Source organism: Oncorhynchus tshawytscha, linkage group LG14 (genome assembly GCF_018296145.1).
Source record: "Oncorhynchus tshawytscha isolate Ot180627B linkage group LG14, Otsh_v2.0, whole genome shotgun sequence".
Lineage (NCBI taxonomy): Eukaryota > Metazoa > Chordata > Actinopteri > Salmoniformes > Salmonidae > Oncorhynchus > Oncorhynchus tshawytscha.
Window position 1 is genome coordinate 41,169,650 of NC_056442.1, and position 23,699 is coordinate 41,193,348.

At 43.5% G+C, this 23,699-nt stretch overlaps 1 protein-coding gene across 3 annotated transcripts in view; it reads right to left on the minus strand.

Moving 5' to 3' along the window:
* The window catches only part of LOC112267212 (CUE domain-containing protein 1), a 41,803-nt gene that overhangs the window by 16,967 nt on the left and 1,137 nt on the right, over positions 1 to 23,699 (minus strand). Inside the window, exon 2 of one of the 3 annotated variants that reach the window (XM_024445421.2) lies at positions 10,455 to 10,656. The exons of the other annotated variants lie outside the window; for them this stretch is intronic. The gene's annotated coding sequence lies outside the window, so the exon portion shown is untranslated. The remainder of the gene's footprint in view (positions 1 to 10,454; positions 10,657 to 23,699) is intronic. 3 annotated transcript variants of the gene reach the window in all.

The window sequence follows — 23,699 nt, forward strand, 5'->3', positions numbered from 1 at the left end:
CACGCCCCCACCCCTCACTTGGCTCTCCTCTGCCACGCCCCACCCCTCACTGGCTCTCCTCTGCCACGCCCCCACCCCTCACTTGGCTCTCCTCTGCCACGCCCCCACCCCTCACTTGGCTCTCCTCTGCCACGCCCCCACCCCTCACTTGGCTCTCCTCTGCCACGCCCCCACCCCTCACTTGGCTCTCCTCTGCCACGCCCCCACCCCTCACTTGGCTCTGCTCTGCCACGCCCCCACCCCTCACTTTGCTCTCCTCTGCCACGCCCCCACCCCTCACTTTGCTCTCCTCTGCCACGCCCCCACCCCTCACTTTGCTCTCCTCTGCCACGCCCCCACCCCTCACTTTGCTCTCCTCTGCCCTCCTCTGCCACGCCCCCACCCCCCTCACTTTGCTCTCCTCTGCCACGCCCCCACCCCTCACTTTGCTCTCCTCTGCCACGCCCCCACCCCTCACTTTGCTCTCCTCTGCCACGCCCCCACCCCACTCCGTGTAACAGGACCCATGAACACCAACACGTAAAGGAAGGGAACAAAACAGAAACATTATTCGATTAACAGAATCAGACCCGGAAAGGAAAAAGTGATCTATACTGTTCCGGAACAAAACTGTTAAAAGCAAGGGAACCGGCTAGTAACTTTATTTTACTTTCTAGGCATTTTTTTTCCAGTCCCACAAAAATCTCAACAATGCACCCATGCAAAGCCATCATTTGCCACTCACAAACTTATTCCAGTGTCTGCCTGCCAGCTGGAAATCTTTGCCAGTGTGCGCGCGTGTAAGTTACATGCCCCTCCCCCTCCGAAGCGTTGGTTACCGTAGATTTCTGACGATGTCACAAGCGTGATTCAGAAATTAGGGAGAGAGGTGTTTAATTAGAGAAGAATGGATCAACTTTTTAAAATGCTAGTTAAGGATACTATAGTAATCATGTTTCACATTGGATTTATGAACTACAAAAAGTTGAGACCGTTTGTAATTATATTGCTGCTCCGCACACACAATCTTGTAAGCTTGCTAGCTAGCTAACGTTTTCTCTGGTCCAATGTTACTCTTGGAAGTTCAAAGACATTCAAAGGTCCTCCATAGAAGCCACTCATCCATAAGTATAATTATGTGGGCCTAATTCAGATAATACAATTGAAGTCAGAAGATTACATACACTTAGGTTGGAGTCATTAAAACTCGTTTTTCAACCACTCCACAAATTTCTTGTTAACAAACTATAGTTTTGGCAAGTCGGTTAGGACATCTACTTTGTGCATGACACAAGTCATTTTTCCAACAATTGTTTACAGACAGATTAATTCACTATCACAATTCCAGTGGGTCAGAAGTTTACATACACTAAGTTAACTGTGTCCTTAAAACAGCTTGGAAAATACCAGAAAAATATGTCATGGCTTTAGAAGCTTCTGATAGGCTAATTGACATCATTTGAGTCAATTGGAGGTATACCTGTAGATGTATTTCAAAGCCTACCTTCAAACTCAGTGCCTCTTTGATTGACATCATGGGAAAATTGAAAGAAATCAGCCAAGACCTCAGGGGGGGGGGAAAAGTCTGGTTCAGCCTTTGGAGCAATTTCCAAACGTCTGAAGGTACCACGTCCATCTGTACAAACAATAGTACGCAAGTATAAACACCATGGGACCACGCAGCCGTCATAACACTCAGGAAGGAGACGCATTCTGTCTGCTAGAGATGAACGTACTTTGGTGCGAGAAATCAATCCCAGAACAACAGCAAAGGACCTTGTGAAGATGCTGGAGGAAACAGGTACAAACGTATCTATATTCACGGTAAAACGAGTCCTATATCGACATAACCCAAAAGGCCGCTCAGCAGGGAGTGGCCTTCCAAACCCGCCATAAAAGGCAGGACAATTATGTGGATATATTTTTTGTTGTTGAATTTGACCCCTTTTTCTCCCCAATTTCGTGGTATCCAATTGTTTTAGTAGCTACTATCTTGTCTCATCGCTACAACTCCCGTACGGGCTCGGGAGAGACGAAGGTTGAAAGTCATGCATCCTCCGATACACAACCCAACCAAGCCACACTGCTTCTTAACACAGCGCGCATCCAACCCGGAAGCCAGCCGCACCAATGTGTCGGAGGAAACACTGTGCACCTGGCAACCTTGGTTAGCGCGCACTGCGCCCGGCCCGCCACAGGAGTCGCTGGTGCGCGATGAGACAAGGATATCCCTACCGGCCAAGCCCTCCCTAACCCGGCCGATGCTAGGCCAATTGTGCGTCGCCCCACGGACCTCCCGGTCGTGGCCAGTTACGAAAGAGCCTGGGCGCAAACCCAGAGTCTCTGATGGTACAGCTGGCGCTGCAGTACAGCGCCCTTAACCACTGTGCCACCCGGGAGGCCCCGAGCATGGCACTTAATCCTAATTGCTCCTGTAAGTCGCTCTGGGGAAAAGTGTCAACTAAAATGCAAAGTGGAGAAACAAGCAGTTGGGAGGTTGTTAACCACTGCGCCACCCGGGAGGCCCCCTGAATTACTTTCTTATACAGATTAAATAATTTACCCACTCCACAGCAAGCTGCGCAAAAAAAATGTGGAGGTTTAAAAAGAATCAGAAAACAAACCTGTACTTTTTTGCGATTCCAAACAGTCTAGAACTTTATTTTTGTGTTCGGAACAGTGAAATGGAACAAATAAAATAAATGGTTCTGTTCAGAACGAAACGATTGGAAAATATTTTTGGTTCCAACCTCCGATAGGCGTATATCAAATTGGGAGTCAAATGAAAACTAAGAGTCTATACATGTTTGAGAAATTAAGGCATATACAGTGCATTCTTTAAGTATTCAGACCCCTTGACTTTTTCATATTTTGTTACATTACAGCATTATTCTAAAATGTATTCAAATTGTTTTTTCCTCATCAATCTAAACACAATACCCCATAATGACAAAGCAAAAACAGGTTAACAATTTCAGCAAATTTATAGAAAATATAAAGTATAAAATATTCAGACCTTTAAATCAGAGTACTTTGTTGAAGCACCTTTGTCCGGGCTCTGGCTGGGCCACTCAAGGACATTGAGACTTGTCCCGAAGCCACTCCTGCATTGTCTTGGCTGTGTGCTTCGGGTCATTGTCCTGTTGGAAGGTGAACCTTCAGCCCAGTCTGAGGTTCTGAGTGCTCTGGAGCAGATTTTCATCAAGGATCTCTCTGTACTTTGCTCCGTTCATATTTATCTCGATCCTGACTAGTCTCCCAGTCCCTGCAGCTGAAAGAAATCCCCACACAATGATGCTGCCACCACCATGCTTCACCGTAGGGATGGTGCCAGGTTTCCTCAAGGCGTGACTCTTTGCATTCAGGCCAAAGAGTTCAATCATGGTTTCATCAGACCAGAGAATCTGGTTTCTCATGGTCTGAGTGTCCTTTAGGTACCTTTTGGCAAACTCCAAGCGGGCTCTCATGTGCCTTTTACTGAAGAGTGGCTTTCGTTTGGCCACTCTACCATAAAGGCCTGATTGGTGGCGTGCTGCAGAGATGGTTGTCTTTCTGGAAGGTTCTCCCATCTCTAGAGGAACTCTGGAGGTCTGTCGACGTCACCATCGGATTCGTCACCTCCCTCACCAAGGCCTTTCTTCCCCGATTGCTCAGGTTGGCCGGGCGGCCAGCTCTAGGAAGAGTCCAAATTTCTTCCATTTAAGAAGGATGGAGACCACTGTGTTCTTGGAGACCTTCAATGCTGCAGACCAAGTTTCAGTCTCATAGCAAAAGGTGTGAATACTCATGTAAATAAAATATTTGTTTTTAATAAATTAACAAACATTTCTAAAAAACTTTTTTTGTTTTGTCATAATGGGTTATTGTGTGTAGATTGATCAGGAAAATGTTTCATTTATCAATTTTAGAATAAGGCTGTAATGTAATAAAAAGTGGAAAAAGTCAAGGGTTCTGAATACTTTCCGAATGTACTGTGTACTTTTTCAAAAAAATTCTACACTAAAAATTAAGAAGAAGCAAAGGCTTTGATTTCTGGTCTGGAAAGGGGTCTTTAGAAAACATCTATAAGAAAAAGTCAAATATGTACCAGAATACATTAAAAAACACAACGTTGAAGTAAAGACCCCTGCCAACTAATATCAACACATATTTCCTTTTGGAGAAATGTTTACCTTCTGTAAGTTTAAGAAATATTGCCCTGTAATTCTGTTAACAAAAACCAACGTCTTTAAGATAAGTTAGAACCTTATCTCCCTCATGAGGAGGGAGGATAATAAAAGTTCACAGAAGTAAGAAGTAAAGGTAGACCTGTCAATTAGTGTTTTTACTGATATCAATTTTGTTTGTGAATTATTAAGTGATTAAAACTAGAAATTCCCTTGCCAAATCGCTAACATAATTTCCCCAAAATTGGTAATGGAATTTCTGCAATTTAATTGGCTACAATGGGATATCATAGTAGTTACATACTACAAAAAAATGGTTGGCATGCATTTTAAGTGAAAAATCTGAGCATTTGCACAATTGCATTTCCGTGGAATTGCCTGGTAGGCAAGTGTGTGTGTGTGTGTGTGAAAAGTGTGACCAGGGCGCAGTGGCAGCCATGGGAAATCACTTTCATGCTCCAGCTCTGAGACCAGGAGAGCGAGACAGACTCTACGGGTGCATCTCAACAGTCTTAAGTAGGCTGCTCATCCTATTGATTACACATCTGCTCAGGTTAAGGAAAGGAGATGAGGACAATATTGAAATGCACCCCATCCTGGGCCTCGGAGGATATTGGCAGTGACCGTCTGAGCAGTGAGCCGGGGCCCAATGTTCATGAACATCCTCTCTATACAGGCCAGGAGATAACCTAACTCTGCAAGGCCTTCATGTTGATTTGTGGAGCAATAAACTCTACATACACTGCAGTGGGCTTCTTTGAACTTCATTTCATCTGGCCTGTAAAACACCCTCCCACAGTACCTCGCTCAGGGCATACAGCCAGTATACACATACTACACTACAGTCTCTCTCTATGGACCTTCACAGCATCAACCTTGAGTCACTGAACTGAGTCCAACTGAGTCCAACTCTCGCAAGTGTGTGGGACTGGTAGGTGTGAAAATGTATGAGCCAGAAACAAGCAACTGAGGAGTGGCGAGAAAGGAAGAAGGGGGAACTTTCACATCTAGGACTGACCTGGGAAATCTCTTCATACCTTCTCACTTACTGACATTATTTGCCTAATTAATTGGAATCCAAATTAATTGGAAAGTGTGACTTTGACCTACATCATCCATCAACTCTTTTGGCCAAAAGATGTCGATGGGAGATGTCAGTGATAATGCCAGTTAAACAGAGAGAATTTAAGTGGGTTTATGCCCATAGTTGTTTCGACCATGTTGCCCTCTGTGCAGCATGTGTGCTCTGGTCTTGTCTGTTGAGGTCACATTCGACCATACAGAGTTGACTTCCTGCTTTGCGCTGCTGAAAGGACGAGTCACCGTCCCCCCAGCAGCTTGGAAACACTTGGTAAGGACATCACTGGCCAGCAAGGAAACAGGATGTCAGTCAATATGATAAAGTGCTTATGATAGAACACACTCTCATGCCTTCACATCATCATGCCAGCAACATTATAGTTCTTCCTTATGACTACTAACCACTAGGATATAATCAGGGATGAAAAGAGGCTCAATCCTCCCACTGATAATATTATAAGTTCTGCAGCTGATCCATCTCTGGGCTATAAAAATACATGTAGAAAAACTGTTTCTGTCAGCATTACGGGACCAAAAACTTGTAAACACTTCCCTATCGAAAAACCTTATCATAGCTTCCTTCTTTTGGGCTCAACGTCCCTATTTTTGTACCAGCAGCCCAAGATTATGCAAACCTGCATATTTTTTGGGTAGAAAGTTAATTATGTATATAAAGGCCTGAAGCGTGTGCGTCTCAGCACAGAACCCAGCCCAGCCATGGACTCCTCTCTCCCTCACACACAGACCTCTTCACATCAACGAGACCATATTCATCTGCACCTAAGAACCTTATATATTTAGCATGGGATCCATTGCTCTTTGTCCTCCTGGGTCTGTATGTGCAGCTGTGATTGTCTCCCAACACACAGTGAACAAAAGGAAGCAGCAGCACTGCCCTGGTCAAGAGAGCTGGGCTTACCTTCAATCTATCATATTCACTGTGCTAGAGCAGGTAAGAAGAAAAAAGACATGACCCTACGATAGAGTACCAGGAAGTCACCATCTGATGGATTACACTCTAAAGTAACTGTGGAGTAACAGACTCTGAAGGACTCATCTAAAGTAACTATGTGGCGTAACAGACTGAAGGACATAATGCAGCCAGTCATGCACTTTGATGCTGAGACAAACTGAACAAGTTCCACGGACATGTGTCGAACAGAAATGGAACAAGGACTCCTCATGGACTGCACCAGATTTGCCAGTTCTTGCAGTGAGATGTTACCCCACTCTTCCAGCAAGGCACCTGCAAGTTCCTGGACATTTCTGGGGGGGGAATGGCCCTAGCCCTCACCCTCCGATACAACAGGTCCCAGACATGCTCAATGGGATTGAGATCCGGGCTCTTCACTGGCCATGGCAGAACACTGCCATTCCTGTCTTACAGGAAATCACGCACAGAACAAGCAGTATGGCTGGTGGCATTGTCATGCTGGAGGGTCATGTCAGGATGAGCCTGCAGGAAGGGTACCACATGAGGGAGGAGTATGTCTTCCCTGTAACACACAGTGTTGAGTTTGCCTGCAATGACAACAAGCTCAGTCCGATGATACTGTGACACACCGGCCCAAACCATGACGGACTCTCCACCTCCAAATAAATCCCGCTCCAGAGTACAGGCCTATGTGTAACGCTCATTCCTTCGACGATAAACGTGAATCCGACCATCACCCCTGGGGAAACAAAACCGCGACTCGTCAGTGAAGCGCACTTTTTGCCAGTCCTGTCTGGTCCAGCGACGGTGAGTTTGTGCCCATAAGCGACATTGTTACAGGTGATGTCTGGTGAGGACTTGCCTTACAACAGGCCTACAAGCCATCAGTCCAGCCTCTCTCAGCCTATTGCGGACAGTCTGAGCACTGATGGAGGGATTGTGCGTTCCGGGTGTAACTCGGGCAGTTGTTGTTGCCATCCTGTACCTGTCCTGCAGGTGTGATGTTCAGATGTACCGATCCTGTGCAGGTATTGTTACATGTGGTCTGCCACTGTGAGGATGATCAGCTGTCTGTCCGGTCTCCACCTACCGTCTGTAAGCTGTTACTGTCTTAGCGACCGTTCCACAGGTGCATGTTAATTCATGTTCAGGTTGCAAAATTGAGGTTGCAAGATCAAATCCCCGAGCTGACAAGGAAAAAATCTGTCATTCTGCCTGAACAAGGCAGTTAACCCACTGTTCCTAGGCAGTCATTGAAAATAAGAATTTGTTCTTTATTGACTTGCCTAGCTAAATAAAGGTAAAATAAATAAAATAAAAATGGTTTATGGTTCTTTGAACAAGCATGGGAAACCGTGTTTAAACCCTTTACAATGAAGATCTGTGAAGTTTGGATTTCTACGAATTATCTTTGAAAGACAGGGTCCTGAAAAAGGGAAGTTTCTTCTTTTGCTGAGTTTAGATTAAAAAAATGACAAAATGCATCCCCTCTCCAAGTAGCCCATCTATGTAGTGGAGAACAGATCTCATTCCAAGGGTTACAGTGTTTTCAGATGGTAGGCGCCATCTCAACACAATTACGAGTCCCAGGCTCGTCTGTCCCCATGACAACCAGGCCCCAGCGTTCCATCTGGGGCCATCATACTGTAGGTGGGACATTCTAATCTCCTGTGTTGACGACCACTGCTGCTAGACTATTTAGGGCCAGAGAGCTCCACTTATACTGCTTCTCCAATTTACGGGTGAAAATCTAAATTTCAGCTATGATAAATACACACTCTATAAGTGGCACAAGTGGCAGTTGAACAAGAATGAAATTAGATTATTTTTGGATTAGGCCTCATAGTAAATCTCTGATCATCTCTGTAGACAAACTGTACTGTAGTCCCTTACTAAATCCCCGACAGAAATGGTAAGACTGTCCATGTCAATACTCTGTAGGCCTACAGATTCACAGACATGTGAGTGAAAGGCCATTGAGTCTTGGCTAAGCTAACAATAGTCTCTTCTAGAGGTTGACCGTTTAATCGGAATGGCCGATTAATTAGGGTCGATTTCAAGTTTTCATAACAATCGGAAAGCGGTCTTTTTGTACACCAATTTGGCAGATAAATTTTTTTTTTACACCTTTATTTAATCTTTAACTAGGCAAGTCAGTTAAGAACGCATTCTTATTTTCAATGACGGCCTAGGAACGGTGGGTTAACTACCTCGTTCAGGGGCAGAATGACAGATTTTTACCTTGTCAGCTCGGGGGATTCAATCTTGCAACCTTACAGTTAACTAGTCCAATGCTCTAACCACCTGATTACATTACACTCCACGAGGAGCCTGTTATGCGAATGCAATAAGCCAAGGTAAGTTGCTAGCTAGCATTAAACTTATCTTATAAAAAATAATCAATCATAATCACTAGTTAACTACACATGGTTGATGATATTACTAGTTTATCTAGCGTGTCCTGCGTTGCATATAATCGACGTGGTGCGTATCGTTGCTCCAATGTGTACCTAACCATAAACATCAATGCCTTTCTTAAAATCAATACACAGAAGTATATATTTTTAAACCTGCATATTTAGCTAAAAGAAATCCAGGTTAGCAGGCAATATTAACCAGGTGAAATTGTGTCACTTTGTTTTTGCATTATTTAAACCAAATTGAACATGTTTCAATATTTGAGGCTAAATTGAGTTTATTGGTATTTTATTGTATTATATTAAGTTAAAATAAGTGTTCATTCAATATTGTTGTAATATTGTTGTAATTGTCATTATTGCAGGTAAATATATATGTGTAAAAAAAAAAAAAGTTTTTATTTTTAAAATCGGCAGATTAATCGGCATCGACTTTTTTTGGTCCTCCAATAATCGGTATTGAAAAATCTTTTAAAATCGGTAGACCTCTAGTCTCTTCCCTCCATCCGTGCTCTGCCATTCATTCCCCCAACAAGACTAGCTAGTTCACATTCCTGACCTGTGTCGTTCACATGTTTTCAACAGCCATTTGGAAAGAGTGACGCCCACTTTTCTTCAGAGGGGCAGGCAGACCTAGGCAGAGATTGCAGTCCCCCTCCACCACTCTCAAGGCCAACAATAACAACAAACTCACTCTAATGACCTCTCAGGATGCAACGGCTGTTATAACAGCCATCTGCATGAAAGAGCCAGAGATCCGGGACATCTCGTCTACATCTAGAGGAGAGGGGGTAGATTTGAACAGTCATAGGCCCAAAGTACAAAAATTAACCTCCAATGTAAAAGCAACAAAAAAATTGCTTTATATAATAAAACAAGAAAGACATGCGTACCACTACTACATGTACAAAATGCAGCCATAGCTGCAGTAGGCCAACACATAATTTACACCTACCAACACGCACAGGTCAGCACGACAAGATGAGCACCATTAGCTTATCAAAGATTCTTACAGGCTTCATAGCTTAAACTTCAATAATTACAACTACAGGCTACATTTCTGTCGAATTTGTAAAAATTGTGACACTACGCAATGAGTGTAACCAAGCTGCCACTTCTCAATGTGCGCAATATTTTCAGAAAAGCAAATTAAATCAAACTAAATGCAAATTCTATAGTCGTAGCTGATGTGAAATGTCCTACATGGCAGTAGCTCATTTGAGTCTGCTGCAAAGAGTAAATGTCCATTCCGAGAGCAACACACACAAAAAATAGCAAGAGAGCAGGGAGGGGACGAAAATGTAGGCTGTGTCGTTTTCATAGTATTGACATAGGCTACTGTAAAAGTTATATCACATAATGACTGTGTAATACACATTAATGATAGAGTGAACGTTTGCTACACACGGTATTGGTCCTACATACAAAAATGGAGGCCTATCTGAAACACAGCCATGTACACAACAACTGTCATTTTGCCATAAGAAAGCACTCAATGTTTAAGAGAAGTCCCACGAAGACTCGTAGCCCAAGATGTGCTCATTAAAACCGCATACACCTTAACAATAGATTCAGGAACATGGACAGAAGGCTACCGCGTCACCTCAGAGCACAACTAATAGGCTACATTGGTCATTGTCCCTATACCCATCAAATAAAGCAAAACTAATATATCTCAACAGCAATTAGACCCACAAAAGCAAGCAATGACATATCAATGCATATTTTAGATTGAAGTAAACATCAAAAAGGCCTAAACTATACATTACATAGAAATACATCTGCCAAACAACCAGTAGACTTACATGAGGGAAAACCAATTAATTCATTATTAATAATTCTGCCATGGCGACCGGGGCCATAAAGGTTGTAGCTTACCATTTAGATGAGTTGCAGCCTCATCCATGCGGTGTTGAATCTCGTGTGAAGTTTGATTCCATTCTCCTTCCTGGAGAAATGTACTTGTCAGGTCTCTTTCAAATGCCAGCTCGACAAGCTTGGCTTTTCGTTGATGTAACATGCTGAGTCGGTGTTCACTGCTATACTTTCTTCAGACTGGAGAAGGAATTTTCACACATTGCTGTAGATGTACCAAATGTGAATATGAATCAGTTTCAGTGCAAACAGCAGAGACGGCAATGCTGACAAAGGCCCGACGTATCTTTAAAGAACACTGAGTGAGGTCCATATGTTGTTGCTAGCTGTGGTTGCCATTTCACTTTGTTTCTTGCAAACTCTGCTTACACGGTTTAGTTTTAGTTAGAGCCAACATGTTGTCAGATGCGAATGGCTTGTGTAACAAAGGTGCAGGGGCTTGTTGTGATGTTACCCTCGTGCTGTTGGTGCTAGGTCCTGGCTCTTCTCAATCTTGTTGGTCAACAGTTAGAATGTAATACCTACCCATTCCCCAACTGGGGTGTGTGGAGGGGGGGTCCTAGCCCAGCATTGCCACCCCGCAGGGCCAGCTCTGGCTAGGGCTGTGACTGTCATGGAATTTTGGGTGATGGTTATTGGTCAGCTAAATGACGCGGTCAAGGTAAAAAACACATTTTCTACTCTCCTCCTCTCCTGACTGCATGTGCTGCAGAGAAGGGGGTGTTGCCTAAGCAACCAAAGATTTGTTTGCTACAACACCTTGCTTGCTACAACACCTTGCTTGTTTCAGCAAGGAGCGACAAAGTTCAATCACTTTGTAGAGGCCATGTAACAGCAGAAAAAACGCATCCTCACGAATGCCCGGAGGTTCCGTCTTCAGTCAGCTGTTCGTTCCACCCCAAAAATGATTATAATAATACGTTACGAAGGTTGTTTGATTTTCATGACGGTCTTCATCCATAACCGTCGGTTAGGCTATGTGGTTATATGGTAATTACACTAGCCCAAGCTACAGCCATGTCACAGGGCAAAAGCTGCACACGGCACGCACACATTCGTTTTATCTTTACTGTGTCTAATGAAGAGCAAGCGTTCTCAGATTGTGCACATGATGTGAATTAAAAAAGGGATCATATCCTGCCTGCATGTTGGCTGCAGGCCAAGCAGGACAGCCAGATGTTGCAGCTCTTAAAAACACAATTTTGAAAAGCAGGCTTTGAATCCAGTGCTTGGGCCAGTAGCGTCACCACCGACTCACTCACTACAGCTGCTTATAAAGAAGCAGAAAATCAATAGTGTACAATGTTTACTAATATGAGAAGTCTGATTCAAATAGTTAATTGAACATCTGTAGATATTCAAGAAGCATGAGGACCACAGGGAATACATCCAGGTGGCCCTCATTATCAAATCTGTCCAAGTCTACGTTTAGTTTGTGTTACCCCCACACAATGAATTCTTACACTGCTACCAGGTTCACATTGGCACCAGGCCCAGGGGCCCGCAGACTTCCAATAGGGGTGATTCCATTGGACAGGGGGTGGACTCTGTCCCCCTCTGCAAACAAGACCTCTTCCCATCTCATCTTGTTTTCACAGCTGACAAAAAGGAGCCCGAAAGCAAGCAGAAAGAGTCCATTTCAACAGAGCCTGGTCCAGCCATGATCCCTATCCCCATTAGCACAACAGAGCATCGTGTAGCATTACAATGGGAGCATCCGGCCATGCCCTGACTGTACTGAAGACAAATCCATAAACATAACATTTATTCAGTCATGTGGCTTTGATGTACAAGTTACAGGCCTTTCAGGGTAATTATATTCTCACTGATCTTTTATGCACACCAGCCCTGCATTCATCTATTTATCTGGCTATTATGTTTGTAGCATTATAATTGTTCAATAATTATTTTATATGGCATAGTAGTACAAATCAAATCTCATCCATCACTTAGAAAGGTAAAAAGCTACAAGTCATTGCATGTGATGTGTCCAATAAAAAGCACATTATAAGGCCTAACTGTCTGTCATTTTTATCTATTGTGAAACCTAATAACATATATTTTGGAAACAATTGGCCTCCACTGATTTGGTAAGACTTTGGTGCCACAGAGAGAGAGGGCCTCAATCACTGTGAGGAAATGGGAAATAGCACAAATAACAGGAAGTTGTCAGATGAGATAACCCTTCCACAACAGAAGCAGAAGAGAGAGAGAGACGCCTTTAGCGGGGTGGGGGCGAGATGCTGTGAGTCAAGAGAAAGGTCATTGCTTAACACTCTGGGACAATCATCAGATGTCTTGATATGGAATGAAATCAAGTTGTATTGGTCGCATATGCATATTTTGCAGATGTTAACGCAGGTGCAGCTACAACAGTGTAGTAATACGCACAAATCAAAAACATTTCAATAAAGAAATATCAGAACAAGCCATGTCTGAGTGCGGAATATAAATGTATGCGTACAGTGGCTTGCGAAGGTATTCACCCCCTTGACATTTTTCCTATTTTGTTGCCTTACAACCTGGAATTAAAATACATTTTGGGGCGTTTGTATCATTTGAGTTACACAACATGCCTACCACTTTGAAGATGCAAAATATTTTTTATTGTGAAACAAACAAGAAAGACAAAAAGAAAATAACAGAAAACTTGAGCGTGCATAACTATTCACCCCCCCAAAGTCAATACTTTGTAGAGCCACCTTTTGCAGCAATTACAGCAGCATGTCTCTTGGGGTGTCTCTATAAGCTTGGCACATCTAGCCACTGGGTTTTTTGCCCATTCTTCAAGGCAAAACTTCTCCAGCTCCTTCAAGTTAGAAGGGTTCCACTGGTGTACAGCAATCTTTAAGTCATACCACAGATTCTCAATTGGATTGAGGTCTGGGCTTTGACTGAGCCATTCCAAGACATTTAAATGTTTCCCCTTAAACCACTCGAGTGTTTCTTTAGCAGTATGTTAGGGTCATTGTCCTGCTGGAAGGTGAACCTCCGTCCCAGTCTCAAATCTCTGGAAGACTGAAACAGGTTTCCCTCAAGAATTTCCCTGTATTTTGCATCATCCGTCATTCCTTAAATTCTGACCAGTTTCCCAGTCCCTGACGATGAAAAACATCCCAACAGCATGATGCTGCCACGACCACCATGCTTTACTGTGGGGATGGTGTTCTCGGGGTGATGAGAGGTGTTGGGTTTGCGCCAGACATAGCTTTTTCCTTGATGGTCAAAAAGCTAAATATTAGTCTCATCTGACCAGAGTACCTTCGTCCATATGTTTGGGGAGTCTCCCACATGCCTTTTGGCAAACACCAAATGTGTTTGATTATTTTTTTTTTCATTAAACAATGTATTTTTTTCCTGGACACTCTTCTGTAAAGCCTAGCTCTGCGGAGTGTACGGCTTAAAGTGGTCCTATGGACAGATACTCCAATCTCCTCTGTGGAGCTTTGCAGCTCCTTCAGGGTTATCTTTGGTCTCTTTGTTGCCTCTCTGATTAATACCCTCCTTGTTTGGAGAGCTCCTTGGTCATCAAGGTGCTTTGCGGTGTTGCAGACTCTGGGGCCTTTCAGAACAGGGGTATATATACACTGAGATCATGTGACAGATCATGTGACACTTAAATATAGTCCACCTGTGTGCAATCAAACTAATTATGTGACTTTTGAAGGTAATTGGTTGCACCATATCTTATTTAGGGGTTTCATAGCAAAGGGGGTGAATACATATGCACGCACCACTTTTCAGTTTTTTATTTTGTATAATCTTTTGAAACAAGTACATTTTTTTTTTCACTTCACCAATTTGGATGATTTTGTGTATGTCCATTACAAGAAATCCAAATTAAAATCCATTTAACTTACAGGTTGTAATGCAACAAAATAGGAAAAACACCCAGCGGGATGAATACTTTTGCTAGGCACTGTACGTAATGGTGTGTATAGACCGTATGACAAACTGCCAGTCAATACATTATTGAACGAAACATTCACAAGAGACTTCTAGACATTGTCTGTTGGCCTAAATCTCACGCATGCAGGCTGTAACACATAACTCTAAATTCTATAGAAGTATCAGACAGAAAGGCTCATGATATAGCTCATTTAACAGGATTCTAAAGATGGTAGTTTTGTCATTATTCAGAGGACCTAAAAAGAGGTTTCCAGAATTAAAAAAGGAAATGTTGCATTCAACAACACTGCATAATTTGCACATTGCTCATGCAGCCCTGGCAAACTACAACATCTTGGCGAAGGGATGACAGAAGTGATAGGGAAGAGGAGCAAAGACCAAGTGATAGCGAGGTGTGGTGTAATAAATCACACAGTCGGTCATGTCTGGCTCCAACTGCCTCCTCCACCCCAGAAGCACAGAGGCTTTTAGCAGCCAGTCAGCAGTGGGACTTGAGAAATATGGAGTTTTAATGGACAAGGAGAAACCAGAACGGCAAATGCCTTTGGTCATACATTCATTTTGAATGAAGTGCAGTTCCTGTGGAGTTTAACCCCCCCCATCAGGCCCCAGCTCTTTTTCCCTACTCGTCTGTGGAATACACTGCTTCTCCATAACTTACATACCACATACACACGTTCCAATAACATTTATTGTGATTGGACTAGGTCTACAAACTGGCCTACTTATCAAGGGTACAATAATAACGTTGTAATATTTCTTCATTTTGATGTGCATTGTCGGGTACACCGAATGTGCTCTTTCCATGACAGACGGACCGGGTGAATTCAGGGGAAAGCTATAATCCCTCATTGATGTCACTTCAATCAGTGTAGATGAAGGGGAGGAGACAGGTTGAAGAAGGATTTTTAAGCCTTGAGACAATTGACACATGGATTGTGTATATGCGGCATGTAGAGGGTGACCGGGCAAGACAAAGGATGTAAGTGTCATTGAAAAAGGTATGAGGTGATAGGCATACTGATTTCAGTGTGTCAAGAACTGCAACGCTGCTGGGTTTTTCCCGCTCAACAGTTTCCTGTGTATCAAGAATGGTCCACCATCCAAAAGATATCCAGCCAACTTGACACAGCTGTGGGAAGCAATGGAGTCAACATGGGCCAGCATCCCTGTGGAACACTTGACACCTTGTAGAGTCCATGCCCTGTCTAATTGGAGGCTGTTCTGAGGGCAAAACGGGGTGCAACTACATATTAGGAAGGTGTTCCTAAGGTTTTGTACACTCGGTGTACTGCACTATTGGAGCTAGAAACATGAAGCATTTTGCTACACCTGCGATAACATCTGCAAAATATGTACGCGACCAATAAAAATGTATTTGAACAGCAGCTTTGGATTGGTGAATTGTTCCAACTTCCAGGTCAGAGGTCAAAATCTAAGCGTAAGAAAATAAGGAAAAAGCGCTGCCTGCCTCCCTGAACCAACTACAGTAATCACTTGTGACCCATAAGCATGGTGGGAGTGGGACAGAAAGTAGAGACAACAGAGCACTGAACCAAAGCCTAGTGACTACTGTGACAGTGGCAACCCATAATCCTTCCTGTTCAATGACCTGGTTCTGGGGAAGGAGGAGGAAGAGTGTGTGTGAAAGAGAGGAGAGCGAGCAAGAGGGAACGATAGAATGTGAGTGTGTGCCTGACTGAGTGAGTGGAGGGCACATCGATGTCAGTGGGAGCGTTACTGGAAATGTCAACCCCCCTCTCCCATTTGTCCTCCTCCTCTTCCTGTAAGCCTTAAATGTGTGTGCCTGCTGCATCTGTCAGAACACACGTTATAAAACTAATAATGACAACCATGGTTGTAGCAGGCCCTTTCTGGGCCATCTGTCACGCAGGGGAATAGGGAGTTTTTACCTCCTACTACCCCAGGGAGAGAGTTGAACGACTCACTGAGATGATTCATAGATCTAATTTCACACAACCCAGGGAAGAATGCGCTTTAGATGCCCTTCAAAGAAATGGCAAATAAATGGCTTGTTTATTTTTTTACTGGCAAAGCAGAAAGGAGAGTGATAGAACAAAACTTACCAGTCAAAACGTTGGATGTTAATACCATGGTTACAAAGACTAAGTGAAAGATGTCATGAAAAAACAGAGAGATTAAACAAATGTAGGGCTACAGCAAGTAGTGAAAACAGCCCATAGACAGACCATACTAGTCAGTTGGGCCCCGCCCAAATCTTTCATCCTCTTATCCACACAGAACTCTGGGATAGAGGAGAACGTTCCCATGTGGCATCACATGGTCACTGATGAGTACCATCGGGTGATAGAAGAGGAGGAGGGACAACATGGGAGAGGGGGGTTATCCAGATGGGCCTCACTCTGGCCCATCTGCCTGCCTTTCCCAGCATCCCCTGGGAGGGTCAAACAGAGGGTCAGGACTCAGGAGCCATATGCAAATCAGGGGACCCTGTGAAGGGGGAAGGGAGTGGCAGCACCTAGCTGGGGCATGCAGCCGTAAAGGAGAAGATGCAGGTCAGGGGACCCTGTGAAGGGGGAAGGGAGTGGCAGCACCTAGCTGGGGCATGCAGCCGTAAAGGAGAAGATGCAGGTCAGGGGACCCTGTGAAGGGGGAAGGGAGTGGCAGCACCTAGCTGGGGCATGCAGCCGTAAAGGAGAAGATGCAGGTCAGGGGACCCTGTGAAGGGGGAAGGGAGTGGCAGCACCTAGCTGGGGCATGCAGCCGTAAAGGAGAAGATGCAGGTCAGGGGACCCTGTGAAGGGGGAAGGGAGTGGCAGCACCTAGCTGGGGCATGCAGCCGCAAAGGAGAAGATGCAGGTCAGGGGACCCTGTGAAGGGGGAAGGGAGTGGCAGCACCTAGCTGGGGCATGCAGCCGTAAAGGAGAAGATGCAAGTCAGGGGACCCTGTGAAGGGAGTGGCAGCACCTAGCTGGGGCATGCAGCCGCAAAGGAGAAGATGCAAGTCAGGGGACCCTGTGAAGGGGGAAGGGAGTGGCTAGTTCCTCAGACTAAGCTATTTGAAAAATATTTCCAAGAGTCTCCCCTTCAATAATCACCAATCATCGATGTGAAAGCGCAATGGAAGTTATAGGCCTAAAGCTGAATTGGCCTATATAGGCTGTGTTCCATAGGCTTATTTCTTTAGCCGCCAATAGATCACCGTGTATCAATGTGTCCATATGGCAGAGGCTGTTTATCAAATCCAATTTTATTTGTCACATGCGTCAAATACAACAGGAAAATGCTCACTTACAAGCCCTTAACCAACAATGCAGTTAAGAAAAATAAGTGTTAAGCAAAAATAGATAAGTAAAAAAATAATTAAAAAATAATAAATTAACGAGCAGCAGTAAAATAACAGTAGCGAGGCTACATACAGGGGGTACCGGTATGGAGTCAATGTGCGGGGATACAGGTTAGTCAAGGTAATATGTACATGTAGGTAAAGTTAAAATGACTATGCATAGATAATCAGAGAGTAGCAGCAGTGTAAAAGAGGGGGTGGGATGGGGGAGGACAATGCAAATAGTCTAAGTAGCCATTTGATTAGCTGTTCATGAATCTTATGGCATGGGGGTAGAAGCTGTTAAGAAGCCTTTTGGACCTAGACTTGGCGCTCCGGTACCGCTTGCCGTGCAGTAGCAGAGAGAACAGTCATGACAAGGGTGGCTGGAGTCTTAGACAATTTTTAGGCCTTCTTCTGACAGTGCCTGGTATAGAGGTCCTGGGTGGCAGGAAGCTTGGATGTACTGGGCCGTACGTACTACCCTCTGTAGTGCCTTGTGGTCGGAGGCCGAGCAGTTGCCATACCAGGCAGTGATGCAGCCAGACAGGATGCTCTCGATGGTGCAGCTGTAGAACCTTTTGAGGAACTGAGGACCCATGCCAAATCTTTTTAGTTTCCTGAGGGGGAATAGGCTTTGTCGTGCCCTCTTCACGACTGTCTTGGTGTGTTTGGACCATGTTAGTTTGTTGGTGATGTGGACACCAAGGAACTCTAAGCTCTCAACCTGCTCCACTGCCCTGTCGGTGAGAATGGGGGTGTGCTCGGTCCACCTATTCCTGTAGTCCACAATCACCTCCATTGTCTGGATCACGTTGAGGGAGAGGTTATCTTGGCACCACGCGGCCAGGTCTCTGACCTCCTCCCTCAGGCCTACCACTATTGTGTCATCGGCAAACCTAATGATGGTGTTGGAGTCATGCCTGGCCAGGCAGTCATTTGTGAATAGGGAGTATAGGAGGGGACTGAGCAAGTACCCCCGAGGGCCCCCCGTGTTGAGGATCAGAGTGGCAGATGTGTTGTTACCAAACCTTACCACCTGCGGGCAGCCTGTCAGGAAGTCCAGGATCCAGTTGCAGAGAGAGGTGCTTAGTCCCAGGGTCCTTAGCTTACTGATGAGCTATGAGGGCAATATGGTGTTGAACGCTGATCTGTAGACAAAGAATAGCATTCTCATATACACTACCACTCAAAAGTTTGGGGTCACTTAGAAACATCAAATTGATCAGAAATACAGTGTAGACATTTTTAATGTTGTAAATGACTATTGTAGCTGGAAACGGCAGATTTTTAATAGAATATCTACATAGGCCCATTATCAGCAACCATCACTCCTGCGTTCCAACGGCACATTGTGCTAGCTAATCCAAGTTAACCATTTTAAAAGACTAATTGATCATTAGAAAACCCTTTTGCGATTATGTTAGCACAGCTGAAAACTATTGTTCTGATTAAAGAAGCAATAAAACTGGCCATCTTTAGAAGAGTTGAGTATCTGGAGCGTCAGCATTTGTGGGTTCGATTACGTGTCATAATGGCCAGTAACAAAGAACTTTCTTCTGAAACTCACCAGTCTATTCTTGTTCTGAGAAATAAAGGCTATTCCATGCGAGAAATTGACAAGAAACTGAAGATCTCGTACAACGCTGTGTATGACTCCAGCGCAAACTGGCACTAACCAGAATAGAAAGAGTGGGAGGCCCCGGTGCACAACTGAGCAAGAGGACAAGTACATGAGTGTCTAGTTTGAGAAACAGACGCCTCACAGGTCCTCAACTGGCAGCTTCATTAAATAGTACCCGATTAGCTAACACAACGTGCAATTGGACCACAGGAGTGATGGTTGCTGAGAATGGGCCTCTGTACGCCTATGTAGAAATTCCATTAAAAATCTGCCGTGTCCAGCTACAATAGTCATTTACAACATTAACAACGTCTACACTGTATTGCTGATCAATTTGATGTTTTTTTTGCTTTTCTTTCAAAAACAAGGAAATTTCTAAGTGACCCCAAACTTTTGAGTGGTAGTGTAGGCGTTCCTTTTGTCCAGGTGGGAGAGGGCAGTGTGGAGTGCAATAAAGACTGCATCGTCTGTGGATCTGTTGGGGCAGTATGCAAATTGGAGTGGGTCTAGGGTTTCTGGGATAATGGTATTGATGACCAGCCTTTCAAAGTACTTCATGGTTACAGACCTGATTGCTGCGGGTCGGTAGTCATTTAGGCAGGTTACCTTAGTGTTCTTGGGCACAGGGACTATGGTGTTCTGCTTGAAACATGTTGATATTACAGACTCAGACAGGGAGAGGTTGAAAATGTCAGAAGACACTTGCCAGTTGGTCAGCGCATGCTCGGAGTACACGTCTTGGTAATCCGTCTGGCCCTGCGGCCTTGTGAATGTTGACCTGTTTAAAGATCTTCCTCACATCGGCTACGGAGAGCGTGATCACACAGTCGTCCGGAACAGCTGATGCTCTCATGCATGCTTCAGTGTTGCTTGCCTCGAAGCGAGCATAGAAGTAATTTAGCTCATCTGGTTGGCTCAAATCACTGGGCAGCTTGCGTCTGTGCTTCCCTTTGTAGCCTGTAATAGTTTGCAAGACCTGCCACATCCGAGAAGTGACGGAGCCAGTGTAGTACGATTCAATCTTAGTCCTGTATTGACGCTTTGCCTGTTTGATGCCTTGTCTCAGGCAATAGTGGTATTTTTTAATTTTTTATAAGCGTCTGGGTTAGAGTCCTGCTCCTTGAAAGCGGCAGATCTACCCTTTAGCTCAAATGGGGATGTTGCCTGTAATCCATGGCTTCTGGTTGGGGTATGTCCGTACGGTCACTGTGGGGACGATGTCATCAATGCACTTATTGATGAAGCCAGTGACTGATCTGGTATACTCCTCAATGCCATCGTAAGAATCCCGGAATATATTCCAGTCTGTGCTAGCAAAACAGTCTTGTAGCTTAGCATCTGCGTCATCTGACCACTGTTTTATTGACAGAGTCACTGGTGCTTCCTGCTTTAGTTGTTTGTTTGTAAGCGGGAATCAGGAGGATAGAATTATGGTCAGATTTGCCAAATGGAGGACGAGGGAGAGTTGTGTATGCGTCTCTGTGTGTGGAGTAAAGGTGGTCGAGTTTTTTCCCCTCTGGTTGCACATTTAACATGCTGGTAGAAATGAGGTATGCTTATGGCAGTATACAGCTCATTAAGTGCGGTCTTAGTACCAGCATCGGTTTGTGGTGGTATGTAGACTAGAGGTCGACTGATTATGATTTTTCAACGCTGATATATTGGAGGACCAAAAAAAGCCAATACCGATTCAAAATCGGTCAATTTTTATTTATATATATATATATATATATATATTTTTTGTAATAATGACAATTACAACAATACTGAATGAACACTTATTTGAACTTAATATAATACATCAAATCAATTTAGCCTTAAATAAATAATGAAACATGTTCAATTTGGTTTAATAAATAATGCAAAAACAAAGTGTTGGAGAATAAAGTAAAAGTGCAATATGTGCCATGTAAAAAAGCTAACGTTTAAGTTCAGAACATATAAAAGCTGGTGGTTACTTTTAACATGTGTCTTCAATATTCCCAGGTAAGAAATTTTAGGTTGTTGTTATTATAGAACTATTTCTCTCTATACCATTTGTATTTCATATACCTTTGACTATTGGATGTTCTAATAGGTACTTTAGTATTGCCAGCCTAATCTCGGGAGTTGATAGACTTGAAGTCCTAAACAGGGCAATGCTTGAAGTACAGCGAAGAGCTGCTGGCAAATGCAGGAAAGTGGTGTTTGAATGAATTCTGATGAGCCTGCTGCTGCCTACCACCGCTCAGTCAGACTGCTCTATCAAATCATAGACTTAATTAAAACATAATAATCACAGAAATACGAGCCTTAGGTCATTAATATGGTCAAATCCTGAAACCATCATTTCGAAAACAAAATGTTTATTTTTTCAGTGAAATACGGAACCGTTCATGTTTTGGCTTTATGTTTTGTCTTGTTGGAAGACAAATCTCCATCCCAGTCTCAGGTCTTTTGCAGACTCCATCAGGTTTTCTTCCAGAATGGTCCTGTATTTGGCTCCATCCATCTTCCCATCAATTTTAACCATCTTCCCTGTCCCTGCTGGAGAAAAGCAGGCCCAAACCATAATGCTGCCACCACCATGTTTGACAGTGGGGATGGTGTGTTCAGGGTGATGAGTTGTGTTGCTTTTACGCCAAACATAACGTTTTGCATTGTTGCCAAAAAGTTCAATTTTGGTTTCATCTGACCCAGAGCACCTTCTTCCAAATGTTTGGTGTGTCTCCCCGGTGGCTTGTGGCAAACTTTAAACGACACTTTTTATGAACATCTTTAAGAAATGGCTTTCTTCTTGCCACTCTTCCATAAAGGCCAGATTTGTGCAATATACGACTGATTGTTGTCCTATGGACAGAGTCTCCCACCTCAGCTGTAGATCTCTGCAGTTCATCCAGAGTGATCATGGGCCTCTTGGCTGCATCTCTGATCAGTCTTCTCCTTGTATGAGCTGAAAGTTTAGAGGGACGGCCAGGTCTTGGTAGATTTGCAGTGGTCTGATACTCCTTCCATTTCAATATTATCGCTTGCACAGTGCTCCTTGGGATGTTTAAAGCTTGGGAAATCTTTTTGTATCCAAATCCGGCTTTAAACTTCTTCACAACAGTATCTCGGACCTGCCTGGTGTGTTCCTTGTTCTTCATGATGCTCTCTGTGCTTTTAACGGACCTCTGAGACTATCACAGTGCAGGTGCATTTAGTCGGAGACTTGATTACACACAGGTGGATTGTATTTATCATTAGTCATTTAGGTCAACATTGGATCATTCAGAGATCCTCACTGAACTTCTGGAGAGAGTTTGCTGCACTGAAAGTAAAGGGGCTGAATAATTTTGCACGCCCAATTTTTCAGTTTTTGATTTGTTAAAAAAGTTTGAAATATCCAATAAATGTCGTTCCACTTCATGATTGTGTCCCACTTGTTGTTGATTCTTCACAAAAAAATACAGTTTTATATCTTTATGTTTGAAGCCTGAAATGTGGCAAAAGGTCGCAAAGTTCAAGGGGGCCGAATACTTTCGCAAGGCACTGTATGTTCTCATGTTCTGAGCAAGGAACTTAAACGTTAGCTGTTTTACATGGCACTCCAACACTTTGTTTTTGCATTATTTAAACCAAATTGAACATGTTTCATTATTTATTTGAGGCTAAATTGATTTTTATTGATGCATTATATTAAGTTAAAACAAGTGTTCATTCAATATTGTTGTAATTGTCTTTTTTTTATTTTTGAAATTGGACGATTATTCGGTATCGGCTTTTTTTGGTCCTCCAATAATCGGTATTGAAAAATCATAATCGGTCGACCTCTACTTTGGACATATCAGAGCAGTCTGTGTTACATGAAAATGTTATCATCCTTGACACAGACATGCTTGAACATCTTATGAACACAATCAATAATGTTGTACTGTTTAGAAGTAACTGGCACAGTTTAGGAAAGACAGACAGAACACATTTTGGACACACATGATAAATATCCACTATACTTTCATAATAATAGGTATACTAGCCTTAGGTATACTTGCCAACAAAGCTTATTGTGAAAGCTTTGTTGGCACATGGGAACTTTAATAATATACTGTGCGAGATAATGTAAGGTTCTGCATCTTATTGATGGTAAATAAATATTTACAGTGGCTTTATTAATGGTGAACCATCACTCCATTGCTCTGGCAGCTGTCTTTGTTCGTGTCACTGACTAAAAATCAGGCATGTGTTGCTTGATCGCTTTATGGACAAATTCCTGTCAACTACAGGTAACTGTCAAAATAAAAGAAACATCAACATAAAGTGTATTGATAGGGCGTTGGGCCACCACGAGCCATCAGAACAGCTTCAATGCGCCTTGGCATAGATTCTACAAGTGTCTGGATTCAACGGCATTCTTCCACAAGAAATTCCATAATTTTGTATTTTGTTGATG